Below are 19,533 nucleotides of genomic sequence, written 5' to 3'. Positions count from 1 at the left end.
TAACAGATAGGAAGATAAAGAAGAAAGCAAAGTGAACTGAGTAGGAGCTATCTGAAAAAAATGGTGGAAAAGTGAACTTAGTAGGAGCTATCTGAAAAAAATGGTGGAAAAGTGAACATGGAACCTGGTTTTGGAGGGCTAAGCAAGGATAGATAAATAGTGTCAAATGTTATTCCAGCATTTTCCAAACATCCTTGGGAATATTGCATTTATAACTATATTAATTATCTATTGTGATATAATAAAATATCCTAAAAAATAAACATTTGCTATTATCACACAACTTCTGTGGGTTAAGAATTCAAGAGTAGCTTAGCTGAAATATTCTGGTTTGGAGGGGTCTCACATGAGGTTGCAAACAAGATGGCAGCTGAGGTTGCAGTTATCTGAAAGCTTGACTGGGGCTGAGTGTTTTGCTTCCAAGAGAGCTCACTCACATGAGTTGAAAGTTGGTGCTGGCTGTTGGCAGGAGGCCTCAGGTTTTCTCCACATGGGTCTTTCCATGAGGTACTTAAGCAACTCTACAGCATGTCAACAGGCTTCCTCCAGAGTAGGTGATCCATGAGAGAAAACAGGAAAAACCCAGAATCCTTTATGATCTAGCCTCAGATGTGCCAATCCCTCATTTTTTGCAAGATTTTATTGGTTAGACATGTCAGCCTGATTCAGTATCAGAAGGGACTAGGCAAAGGTATGAATGCCAGGAGTTGAGGATCACTGGGGGCATTTTAAAAGGTTGGCTACCACAACATGCCTCTTCCTGTTACCAATCCAACCAGGAACTTAGCAATATTTAGCTTTTCCTATAAAACTACTGACTTCTAGGAAATTAAGTTGATGGAAATTTTTCTGAAATAATGAGAATAACATATCTTTTATAATGAATTCTTTTCTTCATTCTGGTCCATTAGATTTCACTGTCAATACATGCTCTGAACTTGTAACTTGGATTGCACTATTACAAAATAATTGGTAAAGTCCACAGGGTCAGTAACTGTATGCCAGAATTATCCTCCTTAATGAGACATTTAATGTAAAGCAGATGGATTAGTGATGTCTTCAGGCTCATTTGTTGAGTATTAATGCTTACTTTCCTTGTCTATCTAACAGTGTGCATATAATCTGCTTTAAAGCTACATTGATTTTTAAAATTTTTATTGTAATTTTATGTTTATTCTTTTATCATTTTAAAAGGCTCTTCCAGAATGATAAATATGCAAGGTCTCTATGAATTAATCTATTAATTAAATTAATTATTAAATTAATATTTAGTGAAAACACAGATGACATTTTCAAAATAGGCCACAGTTCTCAAATCAGAATGTGTATTACCCACAAAATTTGTTCACAAAGGCAGTTTTCAGGGTCTTATATATAGAAACTAATTTATTAGATCTGGACTAGAGTCTGGAATTTAAAACCAGAATTTTAAATGATAGTTAAGGCGATTCCAAAATAGGTGATCCACAGAACAATGTAGAGCTGCATTCTCATGAAAAACTTCTATTAACTTACAATGTTAATATCCAGCATTTTGCAGAATATATTTTATAAGAGAGAATGAAAGTCTTCTGAGAAAACTAGCTACTAAACATTAGTTCTTGAAAAAATACAGTTTAGCAAATACAAAAGGGAAGACTAGAACTTTCCATATTTATTAGGAAAGGCCTGGCTGTGCACAGCAGCGAGGTGTGAAGTTAATAGCAGCCTTTCTCTCCTAGTATAATTGCCAGGATTAAATGATTTAACATGAGGTGCTTAGAACTGTACTAGGCACAGAGTCAAACCTCAATGAAATGTCACTATTGATGATGATGATACTACAAGTTGTATCCCTCATACTGGACCAGAACACATATTATTCTCTTGCAAACACTGGTTAAAAATTACCACCCATTAATCAGTGAGTAGGAACTAAATATTGATATTATACCCTACTGTGTATATTTTCTTAATAGTTTGCTATATATAAATACAAAGAGTGAAATGTGTACAAAATTTACCTCAATGAGTTCAGGCATTCTCCAAAAATACCTAGCTTCTGCAAGTTTAAAAACCCAAACAAAAAAACCCTTCTGTATTAGTTGCTAGGGCTGCTGTAACAAAGTAGCACAAATGGGGTGGCTTAAATGGAAATGTATTTCTCACAGTTCTGGAGGCTAAAAGCCAGAGATCGAGGTGTCAGCAGTGTTTGTTCTTTCTGAGGACCATGATGGAGGAATCAATTCCAGGCTTCTCCCCTTGGCTTGTAGATGGCTGTCTTCTCCCTGTGTCTTCACATCGTCTTGTCTCTGTGTGTCTGTGTCCAAATTTCCTCTTCTTATCAGGACCTCAGTCATTTTGGATTAGCGCCCACTTAAATGACCTTATTTTAACTTTAATTACCTCTATAAACACCCTAATTCTAAATAAGGTCTGAGGAATTGGGGGGTTAAGACTTCAACATATGACTTTTGGGAAGGACACAATTCAATCCATAACAACCTCTTTGGATTTTCCTTGCAAGTTTTTAAAAATATATTTATAGGCTTGGGGGTTGGAATTGAGGGTCCCTAATGAGAAGGCTTAGAATAGGGGACACACACATACACACACACACACACACAACAAAGAGGGCAAAGACTGCTCTTCCCACAGACTGCTTCTGTAACAAAGTTTTTTGTTTTTGTTTTTGTTTTTTGGGGTGTGTGCAGGTAGTGGAATTGGCATAGTGAACAATATAAAAATGTAAAATATCTTGTCCTTGCTTTCGAAGGACTTACACTCCTCACAGGGCACACAAGAAATAAATGTGTGGGAGAAAAATAAAATGATAGTGCACAAATGTCTACTAGTTGAACTGAATTCAGCTTCGACTGTGACCAAATTTAATGAGTGATATTTAGGGTTTAACACAGAGAAAGTGCTCAATAAACAGTACCCATGATTGTTTTACTGTTACTAGTCTAGCATCCTTCCAGAAAGACTTTCTATGAAATAGGTAAGAGTGGGCCATAAGAAGAGAGAAATGGCCTGGTAGAGTAAAACCAGTAAGGCACATGCATCTGGAATTGGTTCTTTTGTTTATAATCTTAAATAATAGAGACTCAGTGGTCAATCACTTTCACTTTTAGGTAAATCACATTATAAAGTTTTCCCTCTTGCTATTCTTATTTTCTTTGCCTCTGACTTTTTATCTCTTTTAATATCGTCATATTACTACCATCATTTTGTAAGTCCTCTCAAATATCTTTTGGAACAAGATGAGATATAAATATAATAAAGTGCTCTGTGGGAATCGTCTTGCTTTATTTTGTTTGCCATAAGGAAAATATTTTTATAAATCAAGCCAGCTTTCAAAGCTTGACACTATAAACAAGAGATGTGAGATAAGAAAAGGTCAAATAATGGATAAAACTAAATCATGTAATCTAGATAGGATGCCTTTTTTTTTTTTTTTTAATGAGAATGTGGAATTGTGTCAATTTAGTCGATTGTTGGTTTAATAGGAGAAAAGGTCTCACAGCCATAGCTGCATGCATTTCATGTAATAAGAAACAGAAGTGAATAATAGTGATTTATGGGATTCCTTTTGATCCTGACATTTCATTATTTTTATACAGAAATAGCATTTCTAGTGCATGGTTTGAACATTATATTTCCTCATCTTGCTCTGAAATAATATATATACTGCAATGAATTGTCTCATTTTATAGTTTTCTGACTTCCATCAGGAAAATAGTTGTACCATAAACAAGGTTCTTGATCTATTTTCAGTTGTGTTTCTTTACCAATCTTTGTACAGATGTGGAAAGGAATGGCATAAACATGAAACCTAAGACTCAAAACTTACTTCTTAAAAATTACACACACACACACACACAAATTAATTTATTTTTCGAAATTTAATTTTATTTATTTTTGGCTGCGTTGGGTCTTTGTTGCTGCGCGCAGACTTTCTCTAGTTGCGGAGAGAGGGGGCTATTCTTCCGTGCGGTGCGCCGTCTTCTCATTGCGGTGGCTTCTCTTGTTGCAGAGCACGGGCTCTAGGCACGCGGGCTTCAGTAGTTGTGGCACGCAGGCCGAGTAGTTGTGGCTTGAGGGCTCTAGAGCGCAGGCTCAGTAGTTGTGGCGCATAGGCTTTGTTGCTCTGTGGCATGTGGGATCTTCCCGGACCAGGGATCGAACCCGTGTCCCCTGCATTGGCACCACTGCACCGCCAGGAAAGTACCCCCCCCACCCCCCCACACACAAAAGTTATACACAAAAATCATTTCACTAATTTGGTATATGCAGTTTTAAAGGCAATAAAATTGAAATGATACGGCTTTATTCTTCCCTTTTAACTGAGTTTTTGAGTAGAAAATGTAATTTTGTTTTTGAACCAATATGCTTACTTTAAAACTAGATAATGAAGCTTTATTTGCCACAAGACACTCTTATTAACACTGTTCTCTTCATTTTCTAGTCAGTTTTTATTTAATATAGAACCTTATCATAAGTGATACAAGGCATAGGATTTTAAGAAGGATGGAGAAAGAGTTTGTTGTGTGTGGCAAAAATCTGTGGCTTGTGTACTATGATTTGGCTACAAACTCATCATATGATCACGACTCTGACCTCTGGCCTACTACTTCAGGGTAGTGGTGGTATAGTCAGATCAGACCTGGGCTTAAATCTCTGCTTTGATACTGAGTTGGAAGGAGGTACTTAATCTTTTTAAGCCTCAATTTTTCCATCTGTAAAAATGGAGACAACGATACCCATGTTATCAGACTTTGTGGAAAATAAAATGAGATAATGTATGTGATATATGTTAGGCATTACCTCTCATAGCACTTAGTTTCCAAAAATAGTTTAATGGTTTATTGAATGAAATCAGAGTGTTTAAAAATAAGAATAATATAATATTAGACTCAGAAGGAATGGTTGAGATTAGATTGGCCAATGCCCTCTCCAAGTAAACATCCTTGACTATATAGCCTCTGCCTAAAGACTGTTGGTGAAGAGGCATTCACCATCTGCCAGTGTAGCTGGCTCTCCACTGAACTGTTTTAATTACTCCCATATTTGCTATGTCACTCTATGCATAAAATATTGACATGTTGCCTCAAAACTAACATTGGAAAAGGAGATAACCTTATTGCAATACAAGGCTTGTGGACTTTACACTTGCAGTAGCTATGATTCACGTGGCAAGGAAAAATACAGCAACACCATAATATCTAAATGAAATATTGCATGGCTGGGAGTGCATCTTTTAGAAAACAGATGGCTTTTTATTGAAAACAAAATATGATTATGGTGTTTGCATGCAAAAATCTTATACTGTCTAATTATAAGAATCAGACTAGTTGTAGCTGTTTTGGAGTGCAAAGCTTCAAACCAGTAGAGAAGTTTCCTACCCTTGACTTTATACAACTGAGGACAATGAGATCTAGGTAAAATGTCACTTTAATGAATATCATTATGATGCCCAGCTCTCTATAATAAGACTATGTGCAGGTTTGTACACATGACCCATGGTTACTGTATTCTGTTGATATGGTTTCAATATATACTATTGAACCAAAAACTTAGCATAATTGATGCTACGTTCACCAGGCCCTGCCTATTTAAGAATTTACCTCCATGAATGTTGCTTTGTCATTTATCATTGCATTGCAACTGGACTTCAGTGCTATGGAATATTTCTTTAAACTTTGACAGATATGAGGAAAGAATGACTACCTTTGGGTTTGGGGAGAGTAATAGAGATCAGTCAGATTAGCACAGTCATTGGGGAGAAAAGGCAAATTGGAGTAATTTCTGAGTTAGGTATCTTTAGTTTATAAATGAAACTACAGTACCCTCTAATTCAGTGGCTCTCAACTGGGATAATTTTGTCCGGGGGCATTTGGAAATATCTAGAGTTATTTCTGGTTGATACAGCTGGGGAGGGGGTCCTGCTGGCATCTGGTGCATAGAGACAAAGGAAGCTGCTAACCAATACACAAGACAGCCCCTCCTAATACAGATTGTCTGGCCCGAATGCCAATAGTGCTGAGATTTAGAACACTGTAATTTGCAAGTTTGAATTACATGCCCTTATGTATTTCAATAGATATATCTACATAAGCTGGACTTATAACATGATAAAGTAATTTTTATGTCCTATTAGTTTTAATCTTGAGACTCTACTCAGATTCTATAATAAATAGCTACTTTGTAAATGTTACATGAAATAAGATTTTCACAGTGATAAAACCTATCCTGTACAAATAGTGACCTTAGAACTGTCTTTTTCTGAATATAGCAGGAGATAAAAAATAGGCAGATACCAAATCTGTTAATACCTTCAACCCATGTACATTCCTGGGGATTCTGTGGATTGCTCTGGGCAAGAGCAGAAAAAGCCAGTCAACGTGGGACCCAGAGGTCATGGTCATTGAAGCTGTAAATATTGGAGCAGTAGTATAGACAACAAAACTGAGGGCAAATTAGAGAAATAGCTGGGAGCTGGAGCAAATCAACTTAGCCTGGGAAAATTAAAACTCGTGAGTTAAAAATAGGAAAAGTAGCTCAGGAAACAGAGTTAAAAAGAAATCAACCCTCTTCAGACCCTAGACTATAGACCATACAATTCTCACGTTTGGTCAGTTTTTACTGTGCAACCATAATATCTCAGTGCCATTCAACAATAGTGCTTATTTTTTATGGGTCTTCTTGTTGGTGGTAGTTGGCAGATCTAGGCTCAGCTGGATGGCTCTGCTTTGAGCTGTAAGCTTGGCTTTGCTTGGCTCCACTTGTCTTTATTCTGGGACAAAGAGATACACAGAGAAATCTCTTTTTATGGGAATCGCAGAGGCACAGGAAGGTAATTGCAGAAACACATTTCAAGCTCTTGCTGACATCAGATCTGCCAACAGCTCATTGGTCAAAGCAAGTTGCATGGCAAGCCCTAAGTCTAAAGACAGGGAAGAATACTCCTCCTACAGAGGTAGTGAGGAGGATGAATATTTTTAAACAATAACGTAACATACTATACCATCTCCAACTAAACCCAGATTTTCTGAAGAAATATAACTTTTTTGTATTCAACTGCAAGACAATATTTTTAATTCTCAGAGAGAAAGGATAGTCCACGTAATGAGTCATGTAGTTGGATTTCCAGGTTCTGAATATTATTCCCCCTTCTACTACTGATGTGAGAAGCTGAGCGTATCAACTTCTCTGCAGAATCTCATCTCTACCATCTGCTAAATGTAGATAACATTTGGTGTTGACTTACTATTCTGTGCCTTCCAAGAAACAAGGTAAAATCTAGAATTTGCTAGGAAATCCTCAGTGGAAGACAGTAACAAAGGATTCATCATTATTTGGTTGTTTAACCTTGATAATTTTTTACGTAGTTCCTTTGACATTATTTAGAATATTTTCAGAATGGAGAAAAAATTGTCCAGACAAGCATTTGATGTTTTCCTCATCTCTCTCTCTCTCTCTAAGGGATACTACTTTGAATTTGTTTAGCATTTCAGTAAATCCATTAACCTTTCACCCTGGACTTAGAAACTGGGTTTGATGGTTTAATTCTGTTCCCTGAAGAATCTATAACCACATCATAAGCTGCATCATGTTAGACGTTAATTGCAATGTATTTTCAGACCAAATTCAGAGTTAAGATAATGGAAGTATAGAAAATAGGTACTGGAGAAAGCCAAAGAAATTTGTCAATCTTGGCTCTTGTTAATTTTGGCACAGTTGGGTTAATTCCTGTTAATGGGAATGGTGTGTATTAACAAAGGGACTAAAACAACTACTGAATTTTAAAAAAATATCCACTTAAAATAAGCTTTTTCTCTTTCCTTTATGAGATCGCCACATATATCCTATATTTAATCTCTGACAATCTTTTAAGTACTCTTGATTTCTTCAGTTGCTGTGATGTTCACGGTATGGAATTAAGAGGAATATCTCAGAAGGAAGGATCTCAGTTTCTGAAAAGAAGAGCTAGTTGTGAAAGTCAGTCTTTGCTTTTCAGTGGCCTCATTTCACTTCCTAAATCAATCCTGAAAAGCAGGAAATACATTAATAGCTTCAGCAGGTTTCTTTAAGAGGGCAGAAAAGAGTTAGACCTTGTTTCCTCTACTCTCCACACAGGTGTGATTATTACTAGGAAATGGACATCACAGGAGAGCAGTAGCTACCTCGTGCCTGACCTGCAATCTACCACCTGGATAGCGTGCCCCCCTCCACACTTCCCAGCACTTATTGCGTGCAAGGATAATGCCTATCTTGTACCTGACCTCATGTTCTACCTGCTGTCTAGCACGTGGACATCAGGCCCCTCTCAAGGGATTCATTCGATCATTGTGAATGTCTATGTCTCATCTGGGATCTCCAGTCCCTTTACTCTGCTTCCTAGCTGACCTTAAAAAGGTTAATCTTGTAACCAGGTTATTTCTTCCATCTTTCTTGTATTTGTTCGAAGATTTCTCTCCAGTCCAGTTTCCAATATTGTTGAGGTATCAGGGAACCTTATCTGGTTAAGACATTAAAATTTCAGAGGAGCAATAACTTCAAGGAAAGGAAAAATGTGGATGCAAATTCCAGTAATTCCTATAGTAGTTAGTTTATGAAAACAGCATTTCATTAGAAGGCTTAAACAAATCATTGGCTAAGTAAGGCTTTCTTATTTTGTGAGCTGGAAGTGAATGAGTAGGGGATAGATAATGGCTAATGATAATATAGAGTGTGTTTTGTCAAATCACAGCGGCCTTTCATCAAAAGATATTACTAGGTATTTTTTGTCTACTGGGTAGCAGACAAGAAAAAGTATGGAAAGATAATTATTATTTTAAAAATTCTGAACTACTGGTTTTCTATTTCAATTGGAGTAATATTTTGTCATTTTCTAAATAATATTCACCTTTTTCCATATGTTGTACATGGTACTCTCTTGCTTTTCTAATTGTTTTGAGTATCTGCAGTTTTATTTTATTTCTTATTTATAGAAATATATGTTGACCTCCACTCTTTCTTCACTTGACTTAATGAGGGTTTATCTTTTTATTTGCTTCATTCCATAAAAATTTTGAGTGTATACTTTAAGAGATTGATTCTAAATTTTGTCTGTTTTTTTTAATTGATGTGTTTTGTTTTATATTGCTTTGCTTGATTGTGAATCTTTTTACCTATTTAATGAAAATGTTAATGCATATATTTCCTCTTTTAAAAACAATGTTAGTGGTGAATGTTATAACTTTCTGTCTGAATCCAGCTCCATCCTACATGTTTAGAGATATGATTGGCGTACTGGTCACTTGGTCTGTCCTGCATATTCCCCTTTTCTGATCGTGTGCCCGCGCAGCTTCTAATGAGCAGGAACGTGGGACCCTACAGTCCCATGACTGGTCACATGGGACTCAACCAGTCCCAGATGATTGGTAGGTATCTGATCCAACTGGACCAATCAGATTTTCCTCTCCTTGAAGATCAGATATGAAAAATTCACTTCAGTCAGTGTCTGTTAGACTCCAATGGGGATATAAGAAAAAGTCAAAATTGGGTGGCCATGATCACCTGGCATGAGAAAAGGTAGGTTGCAGGTAAGCCTGTGCACAAAAACAGGAAGAACCAAAAGACTATGCAGAATGAGACAGAAAGATAAAGTGGTCACCATGATTCTTGCAAGATTCCTGTTCCTTCTATAGTTTGGCTTCCCTACCAGCCTTTAGTTTCAATTTTATTTAAGCTAGCCAGAGTTAGTTTTCTTGCAAACGAATGATTTCCAACAGAGTAGTTCTTTCATTTTATTTTAAAATCCTTTTATCATATTTTGGAAATTGTTTTAAACTTTGTTGTTGTTGTTTTTAAATTTAAAATAGTGAGTTTAGTTCATATGTTATTAGCCTGTGGGAAACTAGCAAGTTGGTCCATCTAACTGCATCACAGTTTCAGTTTACTGAAACTTGAATTTTCAGTAAAGTTCCTGGATTTCTCTGTTCCTTTCAATAACACTCATGATTATTTTAAAGAAGGGAACTAAGCTATTTAAATGGAAAGAGCATTAGTTTCCTATTATTAGTTTCCTATTGCTGCTATAGCGAATTCACATGACCCTGGTGGCTGGAAACAACACAAGTTTATTATCTTACATTTCTAGAGGTCAGAAATCTGAAATGGGTTTTATGGACTAAAATCAAGGTGTTGGCAGGGCTTCATTCCTGCTGGAAGCTCTACAGAGTTACTCATCTTTTCCAGCTTCTCAAGGCCGCTTGTATTCCTTGGCTGTGGCCCCTTCCTCCATGTTCAAAGCACATCACTCTGAACTTTGCTTGCATAGTCACATCTCTTTTTCTGACCCATCTGTTTTTCTCTTATAAGGACCCTTGTGATTACATTGGATCTACCTAGATAAACCAGGGTAATCTTCCCATCTCATAATCTTTAACTTAATCACATCTGTAAAGTCTTTTTTTTTTTAACATTTAAGGTGACATATTCATAGGTTCTGGGGATTATGATGTGGACATCTTTGGGTGGCCATTACTTAGCCTATCACTGAGCATTAGATTAGGAGCTATTTATTTATTCACATGTCAATTCTATTACTGTTTGATCTTAAGCAAGTTATTTAAATTCTCTGTGCTTCAGTTTCTACATTTGTAAAGCAAGGGACTTACATTAATCACTTTTTAAAGAGGCTCTTCCTAGGCCAAAATTCTTTTTCTAGCTTACCACGAATAACGCATAAAATAACACTAAATTGCCAGCATAATTTCAGAGGTGGTTATTTTTTCTCAAGAATATTTTACTAATTTTAACTACTAGGTCTCTTAATTTCAGGCAAGCATGTATATGTTCCTTCTCATTTGACAAGAACAGCATTCTGCTTCCACTATATATAATTATTTTGTCCTTTCCTAATGACAGTGTTCCTCGTTCTTATCCAATACTTCTTTTCTAATGCTTCTTTTTACTCCTTCCTACTTTTACTACTCCACCTCCTAATTCTCTTGCTTAAAAAAAAGTGGAAGAACAACACATATATCGTGGCTTCTGAAAAAGGTTGTTTTAAATGAATACCCCATGGTTTTTTAGATTTACTTTTCCAAAAATATAGACGTAAAATATGAGCCCTTCATATTATCACTAGTCATTACCCATTCCCTCCTCACCCATGTCACCAAAGGGATATCAGTAAGACTTTTTCAATTTTTATTTTTTAAGTAATTAAAAAAGCAGTGGGTTAAGGCATGGATAGCAGTTGTTAAAATGTAACATTAAGGAGATAGATAGCATATTATGTTATTATTAACAATTAATAGATTTTTTCATAGTGAGTCTATTAGATTAGCCAGTCTACTATCCAGTAGTGAGGGAAAGGGGAGCTAAAGCAGGCACATTTCAGGGGAGGCAGGTTGTAAAATATTCAGATAAGCACAATCTGGGAAAGGATGTCACAGTGGAAAACTCTAAGAGAGAGCCTTAGAATTGGAAGAGGGCCTGACCACTGAGAGGCTGACTATGATCTCTGAACAAATCTTCACTGCCCCATTTTGCTTAGGGTTGTCAGGAACATACACTGCCCTATTTTCCTCTTCATGGTTTCCCAGGGAATATCTATGAGGAAAGGCAGTCATATAAATCTGTTATTTTCCTATTTTAAACTTCAAGTATGAACTAAGTAATCTTTAAGACCCCTTCCAGCTCTGAACTTAAATCTTTTTTTAAAACAAATTATTGAGTTCGGGTCCAAGATGGTAATGTAGGAGACTCCTGGACTCACCTCCTCTCATGGATGTACCCAATCTATGACTACACATGGAGCAATTGCTTCTGAAAGAAATCCAGAAACTAGCTGAGTGACTTTTAAACATCAGGTTAATGAGGAGATATCCATATCAAAATGCATAGGAAAGTCTGAGACACAGTCTCACCATAATCCCCACCACTGGCACACCATAATCCCCACCACTGGCACAATGACATACAATTGGGAGGGAATTAATGACTCCCAGCTTCTCCGTGAGGAGCAAAGTGTTTGGACCCAACATCTAGCGCCCAAGAAAGAAAATTACAGGCCAATATCCCTGATAAACATAGATGTAAAACTTTTCAACAACATATTAGCAAACCAAATTCAACAGTACTTTAAAAGAATCACACACCATGATTGAGAAGGATTTATTCCAGGAATGCAAGGATGATGTAGATGTAACACCCACAAACAATGTGATACCCCACATACAAAATAAAAGATAGGGACTTCCCTGGTGGTCCAGTGGTAAAGAATCCACCTTCCAACGCAGGGGACATGGGTTTGATCCCTGGTCAGGTAACTAAGATCCCACATGCCGCAGGGCAACTAAGCCCGTGCGCCACAACTACTGAGCTCATGTGCCTCAACAAGAGAGCCCATGTGCCACAAACTACAGAGCCCATGCATCCTAGATCCCATGTCCCACAACTAGAGAGAAACGCGCGCACCACAACGAAAGATCCCACGTGCCTCAACCAAGATTCCTCGTGCTGCAACTAAGAACTGACACAGCCAAAATAAATAAATAAATATTAAAAAAAACAAAATAAAGGATAAAAATCATCTGATTTTCTCAATATGTGCAGAAAAAGCATTTAATAAAATTCAACATCCAATCACGATAAAAACTCTCAACAAAATATGAACAGAGGGAACATACCTCAACATAAGTCTATATATGACATGCCCACAGCTAACATCATACTTAATGTTGCAATCTAAGATCAGAAAGAAGATAAGGATACCCACTTTCATAACTTTTATTTAACATACTACTGGAATTAGACAATTAATTAGAGCAATTAAGCAAGATAAAGAAAATAAAATTCATCCAAATTGGAAAATAAGTAAAACTATCTCTATAAGAAGTAAAACTATCTCTATTTGCAGATTATGTACTATTATATGTAAAACCCCTAAGACTCCACCAAAAAACTGTTAGAACCAATAAACAAATAAACTAATACTAATAAATTCAGTAAAGTTGCAGAATACAAAGTCAATATATAAAAATAAGTTGCATTTCTATGCACTAGCAACAAACTATCAGAAAGAGAAATTGGGAAAATAATCCCATTTGCAATTGTATCAGAAAAAATAAAATACCAGGGAATAAATTTACCTAAGAAGATAAAAGATTTGTACACTGAAAACTATAAGAAAATAATTAAAGAAATTAAAGAAGACACAAATAAATAGAAAGATATTCCATACTCATGGACTGGAGGACTTGATATTGTGAAAAAGTCCATACTATCCAAAGCAATCTACATTTTCAGTGCAATTCCTATGAAAATTCCAATGGCATTTTTCACAGAACAATCTTAAAATTTATATGGAACCACAAAAGACTCTGAATAGCCAAAGCAATCTTGTGAAAGAAGAACAAGTCTGGAGGTATCACACTTTCTGATTTCAAACTATATTAAAAAGTTATAGGAATCAAAATAGTATGATACTGGCACAAAAACAGACACATAGATTGAACAGAATAGAGAGTCCAGAAATAAACCTATTCATATATGGTCAATTAGTGTATGACAAAGAAGCAAGAATATACAATGGGGAAAGGTAGTATCTTCAGGAAATGGTATTGGGAAAGCTGTACAGCCACATGTGAAAGAATGGACTGGACCCCTATCCTATACCATATACAAAAATCAACTCAAAATGGATAAAGGCTTGAACATAGGACCTGAAACCATAAAACTCTTAGAAGAAAATACAAAGGATAAGCTCCTTGATATTGGTCTTGGCAATATTTTGGGGGATTTGACACCAGAAGCAAAGGCAAAACAAAAAGCAAAATAAATAAGTGGAACTACGTCAAACTAAAAGACTTCTGCATAGCAAAGGAAACCATCAACAAAATGAAAAGGCAACCATGGAGTGGGAAAAAATATTTGCAAACTACATATCTGATAAGGGGTTAACACCCAAAATATACAAAGGACTCGTACAACTTAATAGCAAAAAACCAAACAATCTAATCAAAAAATGGCCAGAGGAACTGAACAAACATTTTTCCAAGGAAGATATACAAATGGTCAATAGGTACATAAAAAGATGCTCCATATCTCTAATCATCAGAGAAATGAAAATCAAAAGCATATCACTTCACACCTGTTAGAATGGCTATTGTCAAAAAGATAAGAGATAACAAGAGTTAGCAAGGATGTGGAGAAAAGGGAACACTTGTGCACTGTTAGTGGTAATGTGTAGCGACTATGGAAAACAGTATGATGGTTTCCCAAAAATTAAAAATAATACTATTATATGATCCAACTGTCCCATTTCTGGGTACCTACCCAAAGGAAATGAAAACAGGATATTGAAGAGATAGCTGCATTCCCATGTTCACTGCAAGATGTGGAAACAACCTTACTTACTTATAATAGGCAAGATGTGGAAACAATCTAAGTGTCCATAGATACATGAATGGATAAAGAATATATACATACTCACACACAAACACAATGGAATACTATTCAGCCTTTAAAAAGAAGGAAATCCTTGCTGTTTGTGAAAACTTGGATGAACCTTGAGGGCATTATACTAAGTGAATAAGCCAGACAGACAAAGACAAGTATGATATCACCTATATGTGGAATATAAAAAAAAAAAGGGAAGTTAAACTCATAGAAACAGAGAGTAGAAAACTGGTTTCCAAGGACTGGGGCTGGGAAAATAGGGAGAGGTTGGTGAAAGTGTACGAACTTTCAGCTATAAGATGAATAAGGTCTAAGGATCAAATATCTAATGTAAAACACTGTGACAATGGTTGATAGCACTGTATTGTGTAATTGAAATTTGTTAAGAGAGTAGAACTTAAATGGTTCCACCAAAAAACAAAAAAGATAAATATGTGAGGGAATGGGTGTGTTAAATAACTTGATGGGGGGAATCTTTTCACAGTGTATATGCACATCAGATCACCACACTGTACACTTTAAATGTCTTACAATTTTGTATGTCAGCTATTCCTCAGTAGAGCTGAAATTTTTTTAAAAATTATTGAGCTTATAAGAGTAGTTTTAATATTTATACATTTACTATTTTGACTTCTAAGTGGCCTCCTAATTTAGCAGTTTCCCAGCTGTATCAAATTCTAGTGGCCTTTCATCAAAAAATATTCCTTAGGGGCTTCCCTGGTGGCACAGTGGTTGAGAGTCTGCCTGCCAATGCAGGGGACACGGGTTCGAGCCCTGGTCTGGGAAGATCCCACATGCCGCGGAGCAACTGGGCCCGTGAGCCACAACTACTGAGCCTGCGCGTCTGGAGCCTGTGCTCCGCAACAAGAGAGGCCGCGACAGTGAGAGGCCCGCGCACCGCGATGAAGAGTGGCCCCCGCTCGCCACAACTGGAGAAAGCCCTCACACAGAAACGAAGACCCAACACAGCCATAAATAAATAAAAATTAAAAAAAAAAAAAAAATTAAAAAAAAAAAATATTCCTTAGTAGGACCAATATGTCTGGATCAGTTATACCCCCTCACCCTTCCTTTAGGTTAATCTCTTTTCCTCAGAAATATTTGTTGAAAGTAATTTTCTTCAGCTGCTTGAAAATTTTACCATCGTGAACATGTTAGCCTAGGATGTATCATCTGGACAGTGAACCAGGAAGAAATCCAGGCTGTATTTACTGTTGTTACTCAACATGGCTGCCTTGTTCATCCTTTATGTAAGAAGAGTGGTGAGACTATTGGTCCTAAACATCAAGAATTTATGGTTCAATAAAGGGAAGGTATAATTATGAAACTTAAGCATCAACATTCTGAAAATAAGTGAAAAAGGCTACAGTAAAAAGGCATAAATATTTCTGCTACTGTTTCTTCAAATATGTACCTTTCCCCGAAGAGGAGGGTTTCTGTAGCCTCATTGCCCAACAGCAAACAACTCACACATGGCCATCTTTTTTGGGGGGAAACTCAAGCAATTCTCCGGCATGAGAAAACTATTCCCACAACACTGTCAAGATGCTACTTCACAGCTGTCATGTCCACAGTAATTTTTATTAGGAAATTATAATCTTATGGTTAAATTAAGCAAAAAAGTTCTCTACAGCAAATCCAGAAGAACTTGACAGAACTTATGTAGTCAATTAATTCTGAAATGTAGTTATACCCAGGTTCGTTGTTTCCTCTTGACTACTTTTACCACCAATATTTTCTACTGAGTCTAATTTTTAAGCCATGCAAATTACAGAAGTCTTCAGAACGCCAATAATAGCATGCTGGGGTTAATTATTGACTCAGAAGGGAGAATGTCAACTACTGAATCATCAACATATCTCCTGCCACACCTGGGGTGTTCTCTGGGTGACTTCCATGCAAGTGTTGACGAAACTTGATCTTGGATAGTTGCAAAGATTTGTTGGGACTATGGCCAAAGGTGCTTATGTGCCAGAAGAACAGGCTCCATGTTCATTAACTAGGTTATTCTGCTCCACATATGGCAAGAAGTGTACTTTTTGAGTTTTCCACATTAATGCTGATTGAAAGCTTCCAGACAAAAGGTTCTTATTCTAGTAATTTCACACAGTGCCCTGGATTCAATCCTGATGTAAACCTTAGTAGCTAAGTTGGAAGACCAAGGCCCAGTGATTGGTCACCTAAAATGGATAAGCATGCCTATTTGATAAGGATAGATTAGGATAATTAAAAAGTTAGTTTAGAAATCCCACTAGGGAATTAAAGACAGAAAGGGAATTTTAAGGGAGTTTGGGAGACTGTTGCAGGCTAATGACCACTCAAGAAAAGAATCCATTAACCTAGCAACAATCTACACTACCTTGAAGGAAGACCAGGTACATTCAAGCACTAGGCACACTCAAGCCACAAACCCTGATAGTTAAAACACAAGACAATAGATATGGGGTCTGAATCTTGTTACATGAAGTCAGGGAGCTAATGGTCTTTGAAGAGTAACATTTCTGCATATAGCCAAGACAGAAATATAGGTGAAAGGGGAAAGAAACTAGGTGAAAAGGGACATTATACCGAAACCTGAGATGAATTACCATATTTTAGTATATGTTAACACCCTTTTGTTAATATACATGTGATTTAAATAGCACCATGACAGTCCCAGTTAGACCATACAGGGCCAAAGGAGGAACTAATGATGTAAGCCTTGACATCTAACCAAGAATGAGGAAGAAGGTGGTCTTCTCCTCTCCCCAATTTTTCTTTGATTATAAAAATGTAGCCCTCTTTGTTCTCAGGGCTATGCTCCCTTGCTGGTCTGCTTTATCTCTCACAAGCATCCTATGCTAATAAACTCATTCTTTGCCTCCCACTTTGCCTCATGCTGAATTCTTTCTGCACTGAGACAAAAGAACCTGAGCTTCAGTAAGTCCTGATACCAGGTGAGCGGTTTCAATTAAAAGACTGTGGGTTTGAGTCCCCTCTTAAGTCAGGGATTGTGGGTTCAAGTCCCAATCTGTGGTGTATCTAGGTTCAAGTCCTATTGGAGTGGAGTGGTTTAATATTTATTATAGTTAAAATACAGGCCCACAATCAGAACACTATATTATACATTCTGAGTTGTCCTGGTAGCAATCCCAGCCAGAGGGATGTATTGTTTTCCAGTTGAATTAGCTGGGAGCCCAAAGAACAAGAGCTCTGACCACAGCTGTTCTCCTGATTTGTCTGGGGAAGGCCATTTAACCTAGAGTCTCCCCTTTCTCTTTGCAACATTAAAATTATTAAGTAACTGACCTTGAAGGTTATTGTGAGGAATGATGACATTTTAAGAAGGCTTGTCTTTGAGGGAAAAGGGGCTTCATAGCAGTCTCACTAAATCTCAGTGTTTCAACAAGGGGTGGTAAATAGAATAAGAGAGTGAAATAACAGTAATAAAAAGGGCATTATAGAAAAGGACTAAATAATGCTGTCTTGCCTGTTAAAACCTTTTCTTGCTTCTATTATCTATAATTTCTAGGTCAATTATGCTAATGTCAGCTCAGGGCCTAACTGAGTTAAGGAAAGAATACAGGAAGATTTGTATTGACGTGATGTCAAGAGAAGAGTGGTGTGGGGTATGGAAATGCCCCATTAAGCCTCCATTTGGATATAATAGTCTAATTTGGTACAAGCTCCTAATAGAACTTGATGGTTAGTCATACCCCTGTGGAGCGAAACTTGAGTCTTGCGGATCACAAATCCCACAGGTTCTCAGTTTCACAAAATGCAAGGTTGACATCAAACTTTTAACGATTAATTCTCCAGAAAGTAGCCTTTGAGAGAGTCTAGAAAATCAGTCAACAATATTTATTGAGGGCTTTCTGTATGCCAGGTCTGGGTTAGGCTCCTTAGGCTTAATCATAAATTATTGTCAGATTATAAAGCAAATTCAGTAAGAGAAACAGAAAATTTCTAATATAAAACATTAAATGTATTAATTTAAAAATTAATGTGAATAAATTATCTTGCCCTATTTTTTTCCCCTAGGAAGTCTTCACAAACTGGGAAAGAAAATTTACTCCCAACTTTCCCCCCATGAGCTATGATGACATATAGTCTTAAACCTAGGTACGGTGGGTCTCTGTCTTGGGGCGGGCTCCTCAGCACATCTCCCTCTATGCAGAAACTACCTGGATATAGCAGAGTCTTTGCCCAAGAACTGGAAACATCAGCCTGGGAAGAGGGCAATTTGGTCATTCCTTTTGGAATAGCTCTGTCCTCCTCTCTATGGGGCCCAGCATTGGTGGAACTTTATCTGAGAATGCATAAGTTCTTGTTGAATCTTGTGTAACCTGGGAAAAAGCAAGGGGTGAGCAGCTTACCTTGAAATGACAGCACTTGTTGATTGAGTTTTGGCGTGTAATGTAGTATCCATAGTATGCATTCCTAACTGGAATTTCTAAGCGTGGCCTCTATGTTCAGAGTAAATACCCATTGACAAGTCTTTGCGTGCTGTGGATGGGGAGATAGCCCTTTGCTCACACTTCACTTTAAGAGGTAAAGCCAAGTGACATTTAAGTGGTCAATCCCTACATCCCCTCAGTCACAACCACTGGCTGTTCCAGCCTCTTCCTCATCTCATTCCCTAGTACTAACTGTCTGGCAACTGAGTAGAGGTATTTTGACAAAGTCTAACCTCCATTCTCTGATATCTCTCTGGATTCCCCAAATTTTCACAAGTGTGATTTATCTTCTTTATTATTGGCTGTAGATTTTCTTCCTGGGAGCAATTTAGCGTAAAATGTTCATTTCTCATCCAAGCAAGCAAAAAGATATGCACAAGTACAAAACAGTAAAAATTATTGAAGTAGAAGATGAATAATATAAAACAATTAATTGTAAAAAGAAATAGGTCTAGAATCACATATTACAACTTCAAATATAGGGAGGGAGGAGTGGAATAGACGGGAAAATTTTATTCCTGGAGTTGATAATAACTCCCAGTGAAGAATTTGGTTGAGTATGTTCTTAAAAGCTTTAAAGTAGCCAATGGCACAGAATTAGACTAAAAATGTAGTATGAAAGCTATTAATTGTAATAATCAACTTAAAATTAAATGACCTTATT

This window comes from Balaenoptera musculus, chromosome 17, assembly GCF_009873245.2.
Source record: "Balaenoptera musculus isolate JJ_BM4_2016_0621 chromosome 17, mBalMus1.pri.v3, whole genome shotgun sequence".
In the NCBI taxonomy this organism is placed as follows: domain Eukaryota; kingdom Metazoa; phylum Chordata; class Mammalia; order Artiodactyla; family Balaenopteridae; genus Balaenoptera; species Balaenoptera musculus.
This window is presented reverse-complemented; position numbering follows the sequence as displayed.